Here is a 13018-nt window from a genome sequence, read left to right on the forward strand (position 1 = left end):
ACACACACACACACACACACACACACACACACACTCTCTCTCTCTCTCTCTCTCTCTCTCTCTCATATATGTACATATATTATATATATCTATCATATGCATATATTATATATGTATAATCTGTGTATAATTGCCATGTAAAATGTATGTCTTGCTATAGATGATGATTAAAGAGGTTCGAAGCCATTACTCTAAAACACAGAATTGATCAGGTCACTTTCTTTCTTGAAATGCTTCATTGGTTCCTCAGTTTCTACAGAATATTTAGCAAAGCCTTCAAATTCCCATGATGGAGCCACGGCTTACTCTTTTCACTTCCTCTCACGCTTTCACACGGGGGAGCACTTTAGGAGTACATGGTAACATGCCAGGAGGTACTAAAAGCCACTGTAGGGCATCTAGATCTCTCTATAAAATAATTTTACTTGCTGGCAAGTATGGAAAATACTCCTTTTGTATTCAGATAACAGATATATTACAAAGTAGATTTTAAAACTTGCATGAATTTTTTTGAAGGTAAAATATTAGAACATAATAAAAGACTCCCTAGAGATTTGGGTCAAGATTACCCTCTCTGCTGCTCAGAGTAAACATTGGAGTAGCATTGCCACAAGCACCAATGTCAGGGAAATGCTCTGACACTCTCCTTTCATGTCTACCCTGAATCAGAAACACTCATGTCCAGAAATCCTGCAGGTATAGCAATGCCATATGGAGCTGTAGGTCATACAAAACTCCCTACTGAGCTATAGGTCACACAAAACTCACTGCTGAAGGTGTCTTAGCTCACATGAAAAAGCAAACCACAGATTCTAGAGCCTGAAAACCTAGGTTCGAATGTCACCCTGTCACTCACAGGCTCTAAGGAGCTAGATAAGTCTCTTAACCAAACAGTGAAAGAGATCTATCTGCCATCAGCACCTGTCTCCCCATGAGTTCTCAGGAAACATGAAACTGATAAAGCTGGCTAGGCAGGTTCTACTTCCTCCCACGTACTGTGCAGGGATCTCTTCCAAAATTAGCCCTTGATGAAAAAGCAAACCCTTTACACAAAGAGGCAGTAAGAGTCCTCCATGCTGAAATCTTATATCAAGTCATTTAAGTTCTCTAAGCTCAATTTCTTCTGAAAAATGGGACTCATAATAAGAATATCTCCCTAAGAGGGTCATTTCAAGGATGAAATGAGATAACATATGTGAAAACACTGTGTAAACACACATCTCCTATTACAAGATTATTTTTATAATATTCAGCTCATAATCTACTTTGTACCAAAGTTTTATATAAAGTTGGTTTCCATTAATACCTAGAACACCTAATTTCTTTAACTAGTAAGAGAATACAGTCATTTTTCTCTTTAATTGTACCAGAAGTAGATTGAAAATACACTGCTCTAAAGCTCTCAGAGGGATTTAGAATTTATATAGTCCCCAAACCCTACTGAAGTTATAGCAAAATTATCAAAGCTTGGGAAGTTATTAGCAGTTTACCATGCCCAACTCTTGTAAAACTGGATTCTTCTTAAAGAAGAGAACATTTTAAATCTATATGGTGGCTTCTGGGAAGATGACTACAGCAACAGTGTAACTTTGAATCCGAATCTCAACATCAAAACACATAAGGTAGCAAAATAAAAAAAACTGGTTGACAACATTTATTCTGACACTAAGTTACAAGGCATCCACACAAACTTCAAAATACATGTGAGTGATGACAAACCACCTACAGCCTTGCGGGGAAGACCTGAATCATATCAACATCTGAACAGGAAAAGCAGAGAGAAGCAGTGAAGCTTGACAGATTTTGACAGACCTGAGAAGGGAAGATGCCCAAAATAGCAATAACTATTTACTAGACAGTAAGTGGGTAGGTTTTGCCCAATCCAGTAGACAGTGAGTGCAGGGGTCTGTCACAAAGACTGAGGGTGCCTAAGCAGTCTAGGCCTATGAACTCCCTCTAGGACTGACCTGCTGGAATCCCTTCCAGGACAGAGTGTCCCACTAAAGAGAAATGATGAGATTGGAATCAAAATTGAACTGGACAGAGAGAACAGAACTATAGATAGAGGAGGCCCAGATAAAAGTGGGGGAAGGGAACCAGGAAACCTCACAAAGCGGGCTGACCCCTCTTAACACTACACAGAAACAACACAAGAGGGAGTTTGTGAAGTTAAAAAAACTACTCAAAATCACATTCCTTACTCAAAGTTCTGAATAACAATTTTCACATCAAAATGAGAAACATAAAAGTATTGAAGCCAAATCTCTTACAAAGTCATTTCTAAGAAAAATAATGAGCTGAAGAAACATCTCACAGAACATATCAAAACTATAACCTCTGTCTCAAAAGAAGTTAAAATACATTTTTAAAAATATATGAAATGAAAACATTAATACAAATTATAAAAACTCATAAAATTTAAAAACTCTGCCACCAAGGTAGTAGAACTCAGGAGACAGTTAGAAATTTTTAATGAGTAATTTAATAAGAGGCACTACACTAAAAGGAACATGGAACAAATAGAAATAATAATAAAACAGATTATTCTATAAAAGAAATAAAAGATAAAAAGAAGGAAAAATCTTTAAATAAAAATAAAGAAAAACATTTTTAAAAACTTGAGAGTAGTGAAAAATATTGAAGATGGACAAAGAAGATTCAACTTCGAATAACCAGAACGCTTAAAGAAGAAATGCTTGACAAGAGGACAGAACGAATTTAAAAAAAAAAACAAAACAAAACTATAATTAAAAGATAATTTCTATAAATAAAAAATAACATGAAATTATATATTGCAAAAGCACACTAGGTAGCTGAGAATATTGAGCAAGAATAATCAACACTAAGACATAGTTCTAGTAAAATGGATGAACTTTAAAGAAAAAGAAAATATTCCCTTGACTATCCAGTCAAAACCAGCAAGTGACTTTTAGGGTAAGAAAATTATCATCAAGTTTTTTTTTTTTTTGATAGCTATAATTTATGGAATAACATATTTAACAGACACAAAGGAATAAAATGTGAACCAAGGATTTTGTATACTGCAAAACTGACTTTCAACTTTAAAAGGCATAGAATAACACTTACCAATAGGCAAGAACACAGAAAATATTGTTTTCATTAGCGGTTCCTAAAGAATTTAGTAAAAAGTAATTTTTAGACAATCAAAATGACTAAAAAGATATTCACATAAGGACTGGCAATATACATTAAAACACAGTTATCTGAATATTAAATGAGAGTTAAAAGATAACATGATATGTAAAGAAAGACTATATTCTCATGTAATGTCAATATAGGACAACTACAAAAAACAAGGTCAGAGTGGGGAGAGCATATGAAAAAATATTTTATGCTGTTCTTTGTAATTATATTGTGGCATTACTAACTGTTGATGTCTAGACCCATTAATTTATTGGAGGTTATAAAATGGTGATATTCGAATTCCACTATGTCAATAAAGGACATTGTTATTCTGAGTTTGTGTATATAATGTGGAATAATGTAAATGACTAATTATGAGTTATTCTAATTTCATCATCTAGTGTATCTTTGAGAAATCTTGTTATAGAGGAAAAGCGATACAGATGTAGTAAAAGTATAAAAAAAGACTAAGTAAAAATTTTAATTGGAAATCATTAGATATTTTATCTGTAAAATTATATCTATAGATATACTTATCAATAGATAGGTAGATTTCCTAACTCTGCCACTGAAAAGGCCCTGAAACAAACATCAGCTTAGTAGCAATAAGTGTTAATACGCAGATCATGGTCTTGAAATTATAAAAGACATCAAGATTTTGGGAAATGTGACCATTTTCATTTCTTGGATAGGACATGTACAAGATGAACCTGGAAATCTGATATCAAATATCAAGGAAGTTATCAAAAATTACTAGGGTATTTCAAAAGGGCTCAGTGAGCAACCTGAAAGGTATCCAACTGGCCAAATACAGGACAATTTGAGTTTCAAAAAAAAAAAGAACTAATAATTGCTATCTATTGAAACCTTATCAACTATGTTGAAATCATGAGTTAATGGTAATATTTTTTAAAACAAAGAATCAGTCACCTTCAGAGGAGGCTAAGGAAACAACTTATTCTCTTTAAAACTAAAATAGAAGGAAAGAACTAAACACTCATCATCTCTTTTCTATACGAACTGTACCACTGGGTAATCAAGTAGTAGATGAAGAGATGTATCTCCTTATAAAAGTATTCCTACTAATAAGCGAAAAGGACATAGTGGAATTTGAATATCACCATTTTATAACCTCCAGTAAATTAATGGATTCTAGACATCAACAGTTAGTAATGCCACAAAAGAAGAATCGGCCAGACATTATATGCCTCCTGATGAAAGAACACAACACAACTCTGCAGTCTTGCCCAAAGGGATAAAACCCGAGTCCAATGAAGTCTCTGAATTCGGCTGCTAGTTTGTAGGAAATACTGAGGACAGAGGAACATGCCACAGTGCACAATGAGTATGAAAACAGCAAACTCCAGGTTGCGGGAAACTACAGGTCAAACAGCTTGGGTTCTTCAAAAGATAAATCATAAGGAAGAGAAACAGTGGAAGAGTGATCCTATAGGATGAGAGAGATTTAAAAGACATATCCAAGTCACATTTTAATAGGCAAAAATGTAGTGTCTATGGATGTGCACTTGGGTCATATAACCATAAAGAAACACATGGAAATGATTATTAGGAAAATCAGGATAGTGGGTAATTTGGGGGGAGGGAGGTGGTTTGAAATTTAGATGAGGTGGTTTGATATTGGAAGGGATTCTGGAATAGCTGGAAAATTCTGTTTCTTGATTTGGGTGTTGGCTATAAGAATGTTTGCCTTATAATAACTCATTAAGGTATACATTTATTTTGTATTGTTTTCTAAATCTTTTATTTTATAATAGATATGATTAAAAGTAACAAAAACCTATTTAACATAAAGAATAGCTGTTATGACAAAGGGAGAATTTCAATAAGATTCTCTCATGTGTATTATTCAAGATTGATAAAGTATAAAAAAGAACATATATTTCTAGTGATTATTATACCTGGCAGAGAGTAGAAAGAGGGAAAACTAGAAGAGGCAATAAAGAACCTGGGGAAATGGAAGGTAGGAATAGTAACCTCTTAATCCTAAAATAAATCCAAGAAATATTACTGTGTTGAGGAAGCTTTTTTCCTATGAAGAGGGCTTAAATTTTACACAGAGAAATAAATTTTTATAAAGCCCCAATCACTGGGAAGTTCTGGCCCTTTGAAACTCAGAGCCTAAAAATTTCCTTGACTTATTCTAACCTTGCTTTAATTATTGCCGAGAGATATTTAAATATTTAGATATTTAGATGGATTATTTTAAACATCATTGTTAGGCAAATTATCAAGTGTGGGAAAAAAAGAGTGCAATCCTATATAAACATGCATTTCCAGGGACACATCTGCAATGTGGTTAGCACAGACAAATTCTAACCTCCCGAATGCCTGCCTGAAAAAAAGAAATCGACTTCTTTGCTATTTCCTTCTGTTTGCTCCAGTGTCTTAATGGCTTCTTCTGTCCATCATTCCAAGTGGCAAGTGACCTAGTTAACTGAACTCTCACATTAGACTGTCTAGATTAGTAACTGCTCATTCTACTCCACTCTTCCTTTTATTCCCCTGGAATTCCTATTATTCTCTCCTCACTTTCCCTATTACAACTCACTCCTTTGTCTTCTTCTTCTCTGTCATTATTAGAATAGAAAATATTTGCTATTTAGGAAATTGGATGCATTAGAATAAAGATATTATGTAAATCTATTAAAGATCAATAGAAGGAAAAATACATACTTGGTATAGAAGCAACTCCCATTTTGAGTCAGTGTGTACATTTCACAAAAAGAAAACACATTTATCAAAGTGTAGAATAATAAATAAAACTCATTTATCAAGTCCACATAAAATTTCAGATTACCATTTTCAGCTACCTACGAAGGCTTTGGGCGCTGTCAAAAATATCACCATAGTGATTTTTTTCCCCCGTCTATTGCCATTCTACTTTTTGTCTTCTATGAAACTGCCTCCCACTGTGGAGGCTGAAAATTCCAGGCACCCACTCCACCGCATTTAGCAAGGGCCTTAGCTATTCACTTGTTAATGGGACCAGCAAGGAAGCCAGTGCTGAGAGAGTGAAGGTGAGAGCTCCTAAGAACGGCTTTACTTCCCTATTCAAGAGATGGAAGGGAAGTTAGTGCCCCCCACCTTTGGTCACAGTTGTGTGAGGGCACAATATCAACATCAATGGCAGCTTTTTTCAATTAGGAAGAGAAAAGCTTAAAGAAAAAAGTCCAACGAGCTGAGAATGGTGGAGTAGAAAGCTGAAAACAGTCTCAGACCTTGACAGCATGCTTAAACTGTTGAATCAACCTGCCCTGGGACTTACTTTCATGTGACATAATGAACACCTTCACAGTTTAAAATACTTTTAGTTGGAAATTCTGTTACTCATTAGTTGGAAATATCCTAACTAATACACACAGATAATACAGGTAGACTTCTTGACCCTGTAAATCACAGCAAACAAATGCAATTGGGTGGGGGAAAAGTTACTAAAATGTATTAAACAATACTTATTCTTTTTCACCTAGTTTTACAGACTTTGCTTAATGCAGTGAAAATATATCTAATTTCAGGCAGATAGACTTTAGAGGCAATATATGATTAAAAACATTAGCAAAAATTAGAAGTATGTTAGTTGAATTATTTATACTTTCTGCTTTCCATAATCACCATTGAAACATGACAAAATAAAAATTACGATTTTATTATAGAAACAGTTAAGAACAGGTAGACTCTTGTGTCAATTTTCTTCGCAAAATAAATGATTATTTTTATTATAAATCATTATTAATTTCTTCCCAACAGTTGCTTACACATTTTTTTCTTACTCTCATGATCAACAATAACATCCTGGAAAAATAAGGGAGTCAAAAATCTGTATAACAGCTCTAAAATACACTTGGGTCTAACCAGATATAGAGTACAAATAGACAGTAATATTGGAAATAGAAACTATTGAGATGTGTGTGTGTGTGTGTGTGTGTGTGTGTGAGAGAGAGAGAGAGAGAGAGAGAGAGAGAGAGAGAGAGAGAGACAGAGAGAAAGAAACATACAAGTCATATAAGCAGAAGAACAAAATATAGGGCTGTTATATTTATCTCCATCTCCCAGCCCCCACATGCCCTTTTTAAAAAATATTTGAGTTCTTTCCAAAAACACATGAAAGAAAATAGATTGAAGAATTTTCTGGATAGACTGTGACTGCTGGGGACATTCTGAAGTATGTGATCAGGAACTGAAAGTGAGAAGAGAAAAATCCCTGTTTTAACTGAATTAAAGGGCTCCTGCATCATACACAGATCTTTTTCTTTGTCAATAAACAACTAATAAAAGCAGTTAAACAACTTAAACAAAAAGAATATCTGCAGTCTACAGCATTCCTGAAAGAAAAAAAGACTTTCAAATATAATTATCTTACTATAAATTGTATTAATAGAAATTACTTCAGTGGGGTTAGGGGGACCTAGATTGTAGAGAATGACCAATTAAGAAAAACGTTTCCTAAGGGTACGTTGGCACCAAAGAAAATTTTGGCACACGTTCTTTAAGAATCAAGTGAAGTGGAGTGGTGGGATTGGATGGTGTCCAAGTAAGAGTTAAACTAGTGTCCCAATGCTAGGAAAATATATTCACAGTACGATCCTAAAATGACTCACTGCAATTTGAATAAGGGGTTCCCAAGCCTTTGACCTCGAACCGGTACCGGTCAGTGGCCTGTTAGGAACCAGGCTGCACAGCAGGAGGTGGGGGGCTGGCCAGAGACCGAAGCTTCATCTGTGTTTGCAGCTGCTCCCCAGCACTAGCATCACCTCTTCAGCTCCGCCTCAGATTATTAGGCATTAGATTCTCATAGGAGCACTAGTCCTTGATGCCAAAAAGGTTGAGGACCACTGATTTAAACCTATTTCTTTTTCACTCTTTTCTTTGATAATGTAACAATTAACTGGTGACTGGTTTTCTGTATCTTAGTTCCTTAAATTAACTTATAAAGCTACAATTCTTCGACCTTTCCTTCAGATTAACCAAGTAAATCAGACTTTTCCTATAGATTTTCTAGCCATCATAAACTAATCATCAATTACTTTGGAATATTTTTTCCCACCATTAGGTATGAGGTAAAAAACGAGTTACCTCAGAATCATAAATGTAGATTCTCAGGCTATATACTGGACCTACTGAATAAGAATCTTTGGAAATGGTACTCTAATCCACACCAAAATGTGAGAACCGCTGATTTAAAGAATTCCACTATCAATTAGAATTGAATGATTTGAATTGAATTTGACCAATTATTTATTTATTTTACCAAGGGCTTCAGGAATTTAGTTTAGAGAACATGGTATCTATTTTTTAATAAATTATATTTATTTGAATCCTTCCAAATATTTTATTCACCCTAAAAAGCTAGCTTTTAGTTTTGACATTAATTATCATTAAAACGACTGAACTAGTATATGGCAAGTCAATTTTAAAGTATTTCCTACATGAAATATGTTAAGAAAAACATGATTTAATGAGTCAACTTCTATTTTTATTCTTTTCCTTTATGGAGAAGTCTTGAACAGCCTTTTTTTTTTAATCTCTTGATATGTAATATTTTAAAAGTGGGAATTTTTTTAAGGAAAAATGATAGCTTCTGTAATCCTTATGGCATTGGCAGGTATCATTGCAGTAATAAACTAAATCTTTCTTCTTGAAAGAACCCAAAGTAGTAAAACTTTGCCTATTTTCTTCTACTTTATTTAATTAAATGTTCTACCTATCTAGAAACTAAGTGAAAGCTCTTAAATTATTTCTGACATGAACTAAATTTTACTTCTGATTCATTATGACTGATTATAACCCTGTGACAATTTCAGAAAATTAATTAGCTATGAAGAGTAAGAACTCTAGAAATAAATATGCAGAGGCTGAAAATTGAATTGTAATCTTTTTCCCATCATGTGGACATGGTCAAATAGAATTAAAGAACTCAGGTCACCAAAATAATATTAAGGAAGCTCTTTATTATACATTGGTTTTATTTTCAATAAGTATGTCATATTGTGGCAATACGAATTACATAAAATGCACATGCAAATTTTCTCTGTGATTATAAACTTGCCCAAAATGCTACTTACTGCCAAGCATGAAACTTGTAAAACTCAAAGTTTACTTCTAATGCTTTTGAATCACTTGGGGTGCATATTAAAAAGGCACATTTTAGGCTCTACCCAGAAGGACTGAATCAATCTCTGGAGGGTATGTCTTGGGAATCTGCATTTACAATGCTAAACATTTACGTATTACCCACACTGCTAACATTCCGGCGAGAGTGCTAACTTCTTCACTATCTATGACATGATCCAGATCCCCCAAGCTTCAACGCTTTGTTCTGTCTTAGAGATGAACATGGAATGTTAATCAGAAGTCCACAGCTAACTAACATCCATAGGCACAGTTGGGCAACTGCTTCAAAGAGGCAATGAATTTTATCCTTTTCAATCATATTTTTTGGTGTAGAAATTTATGGGCCGGTATTAATATCGTTACAATTATCTAACATCAACCGAGCAGTTTTAATGGTGAGCTCAACTAGAACTTTCTCACCTCATTTTTTGGCAAGCTTTTTCTCTGTTTTCTAGTGTAGAGATAGAGAGTGTGTCTGCATAATACCTTAGGAGGCTTTCGACAAGATCCTGCAGGTATCTTGTTTATATGGGGTCTTTATTTTGTTTTGGTTTATTTAATTAGTATAGTTTATGTCCTAGAAAGAGGTACACAAATGTTGGTGTAATTTAAGAACAATAGACTGCAAAAATCACAATTTGTTAATCCCTTCTGTTTTCCATGAGAAGGAAGCAACGTTCCATGATGATGTCAAAGGACCTACGAGTCTTCCTGAATCTGACCCCACTCCTGAGATTCTATCTTCCTGTTTTTCTTTGTGTAGATTCAAATTTCCATCTGCTATCATACTCTTACTGCCTTAAGAATGTCTTTTAACATTTCTTGTAGTGAAAGTCTGCTAGAAATGATTAAAAAAAAAAAGCAACTTCATTTGCCTTTATTTTTGAGAGATACAGTTGGATATAGAATTCTGGATTGACAGTATTTTTTCTTTTACTACTTCAAAGATGTCATTCCATTATCTTCTGGTTTACATAGTTTCTGTCAAGAAGCCTGTTGTATCCCTCTGTTTGTAATGTGTCATTTTCTTTGATGGCCTTTGAGAGTTTTTATTCATATTGTATTTTCATTAATTTTGGAAAATTCTCAGCTTTAATCTTAAAATATTTTTCTATGTCATCCTTCCTCGTCCCTCCTTCTGGGACTCCCATTATATTTGTGAAACCACTTGATATTGCCTCACAGCTCTTGCATGACTTTGATTTTTTAAAAAATTCTTTTCTTGCCTTAAGTGTTTAAGTTTAAATAATTTTTATTTACCTCTCAAGTTTACTGTTTCTTTTCTCAGCTGTGCCCAGTGTTCTAATAAGCACATTGAAGCAATTCTTCATATCTAGTATTTTTAATTTCTAGCATTTCCATTTCACATTTTTAATAATTTTCATCTCTCTGTGGAAATCCCTTGTATGTTCACACATATTGTCCACTTTTTCCACTAAATCCTTTACCATATTAATCATAGCCAAACATCTGGGTCATTTCAGAATCTGGGTCTATTGACTGCTTTGGCTTTTGATAATGAAATTTTTTCCTCCTGATTTTTTGGGTGCCATAATTTTTGATTGAATAATGGATATCATGTGTGGAAGGACAGTAAAGACTGAGGTAAATAGTATTTATACCCAGAAATGAGCATGCCTCTTCTATCAGGTCAATAATGTGGGTTATTGAATCAATCTTATCAGGAGTTAAGCTGAGTATGGGTTTTATTGTTGTTATCATACCTTTGGTGTACCACAAGATTCAAATTATTCTATTACCTCTTGCTTAATGTGGGGCCTGGAGTGCTGAGAGCTTTTCTCTGTGTCTCTCAGCTTTCAGAAGTTTTTGTATGGTTGTGTTATAGAAGGGATCTCTTCCCACACCCTTTCTCCTCCTCAGCAAAAACTAGTGTTACTCGTTACTGATACTTGGCTTGTAGTTGGGCAAGGGAGCATACTCCAGGGTTGGCCTTGGTCTTAGGCATGTTCCGTGTACCTTAGGCTTTCTCAGCATTTCTGCCCCTCTGACCCGCTGCTGCCCAATCCCATCTTGTGTTTGCTGTGTCAAATGAGAGAGGGTAGAGAGGAAACAGTACCTAGCCTTTATTTTGGATCCTTTCAGGACACTGAGCCCCAGTGCTTCCTGCTGCTTACCCAGGGGTAGAGGGTTTGTGCTTCTATCTCTCTCCCAGTAGTTCTAGTAGTATTTCCTGGTGGTTTAAGGTTTTCATATGAGAGAAACATTTAGGGAAGTTAGGAGGGGTTTCTTGATTGTCCCACAATGACACAGTTGTCACTTTCTAATAGTCTTGTTATCTCTGGAAAGATATTTATTGCTATCTCATAGAGAATGTAGTGTTTCAATTTAGCTTCTATACAGATATTTATTAAGGATCTGTTCCATGAATAGCCCTTTAAATACTGACTTAATACACTGCTGCCTGTTCTTTATTTCTCTACCAGACATAGCTACAGGAAAACATATTCGTATAAAACACCTGTTTCTTTTAGCCACCTTCCATAGTACCATCCAAAATTAAACTAAATAAAAATGAATGTGGTTAGGGAAAACATATAAACCATTGTGCAAAAGGAAAGTGCATAATTCACAGTTGGATCCAGGGCTCTGTCATTTCTCTGGAGACAGTCTGCAGTGTCAGAAAATTGTAAAAATCATCCCCCAAAAGAGCCCCTAATAAGGAGATTTCTGAACTTTCTAAAAGCCACATGGGTGTGCACATGGTGCCAGGGGTTTGAGGGAAGTTGGTTAACTCCTACTCTGAACCCAGGGAAAGTCTAGTGAGTCCTACTCAGACTTTTGTGGAAAATGAAACTGAGCTATATTAAGAGAATGATTGCTGTCACAGCTGGGTTCTCTGAGATACCTTAGCAGAAGACTAGAATTAGAAAAGAGGAAATGACCTTTTATTCTAATAAATGTTTAGTATTTAATGCTGAATCAATTTATGGGTTTCCAGGGCCTGAGAAGGGTCTGTTCTTTAAAAAAGAAAAAAAAAAAAAAACAAAACAGTACAGTATACTATTTAAGGCTCCAAGTTCTGTACTAATGATCAATATTAAGGTCATTTAAGATATTTCTCCAGTTTTACTGCGATATACTTGACATAATATTGTATTAGTTTTAAGTGTACAACATGATTTGATATATGTGTATGTTGCAAAATGATCACCAAAATAAGTTTACTTAATATCCATCACCTCCATTACAAATTTTTTTGCTGAGAACTTTTAAGATCTACTCTTTGAAACTTTCAAATATACCATGCAGCATTGTTAACTTTAGTCACCATGCTGTACATTGTCCCTGTAACTCACTTATAACCGGTAGTTAGCCCCTTTTGATCACTTTCCCTCATTTCACCCACCTTCCCCTACCCATTTCCTCTAGGAACCACCAGTGTTTCCTATTATCTTTTTTTTTTTTTAAAATGCAAGCTAATTTTAAGGGGTATGTTATATTGGTGAGGGAAATGTTTTTTAGCTTCTTTATACGGAAATATGATGTTGATAAGCTTAGACATACAAGTCAATGTTATTTCAGCAATCAAATTGCCAATTTGTTATTGCTCATTACAAACAAAAAGGAAAATGAAAAAAAAAAAAGGAAAAATAAAGAAACTTTTTCTTACAAGGGAAGCTGCTGAAGGGCCTTCCGCTTCACAGGGTGTCACTGATAGGCCCTCTGAGAACTGAACCCTAAAACACCCTAAGTCAAGATTCAGGCAAGTTTTAAGCAAAAT

This window comes from Rousettus aegyptiacus, unplaced genomic scaffold, assembly GCF_014176215.1.
Source record: "Rousettus aegyptiacus isolate mRouAeg1 unplaced genomic scaffold, mRouAeg1.p scaffold_m13_p_2, whole genome shotgun sequence".
Classification (NCBI taxonomy): domain Eukaryota; kingdom Metazoa; phylum Chordata; class Mammalia; order Chiroptera; family Pteropodidae; genus Rousettus; species Rousettus aegyptiacus.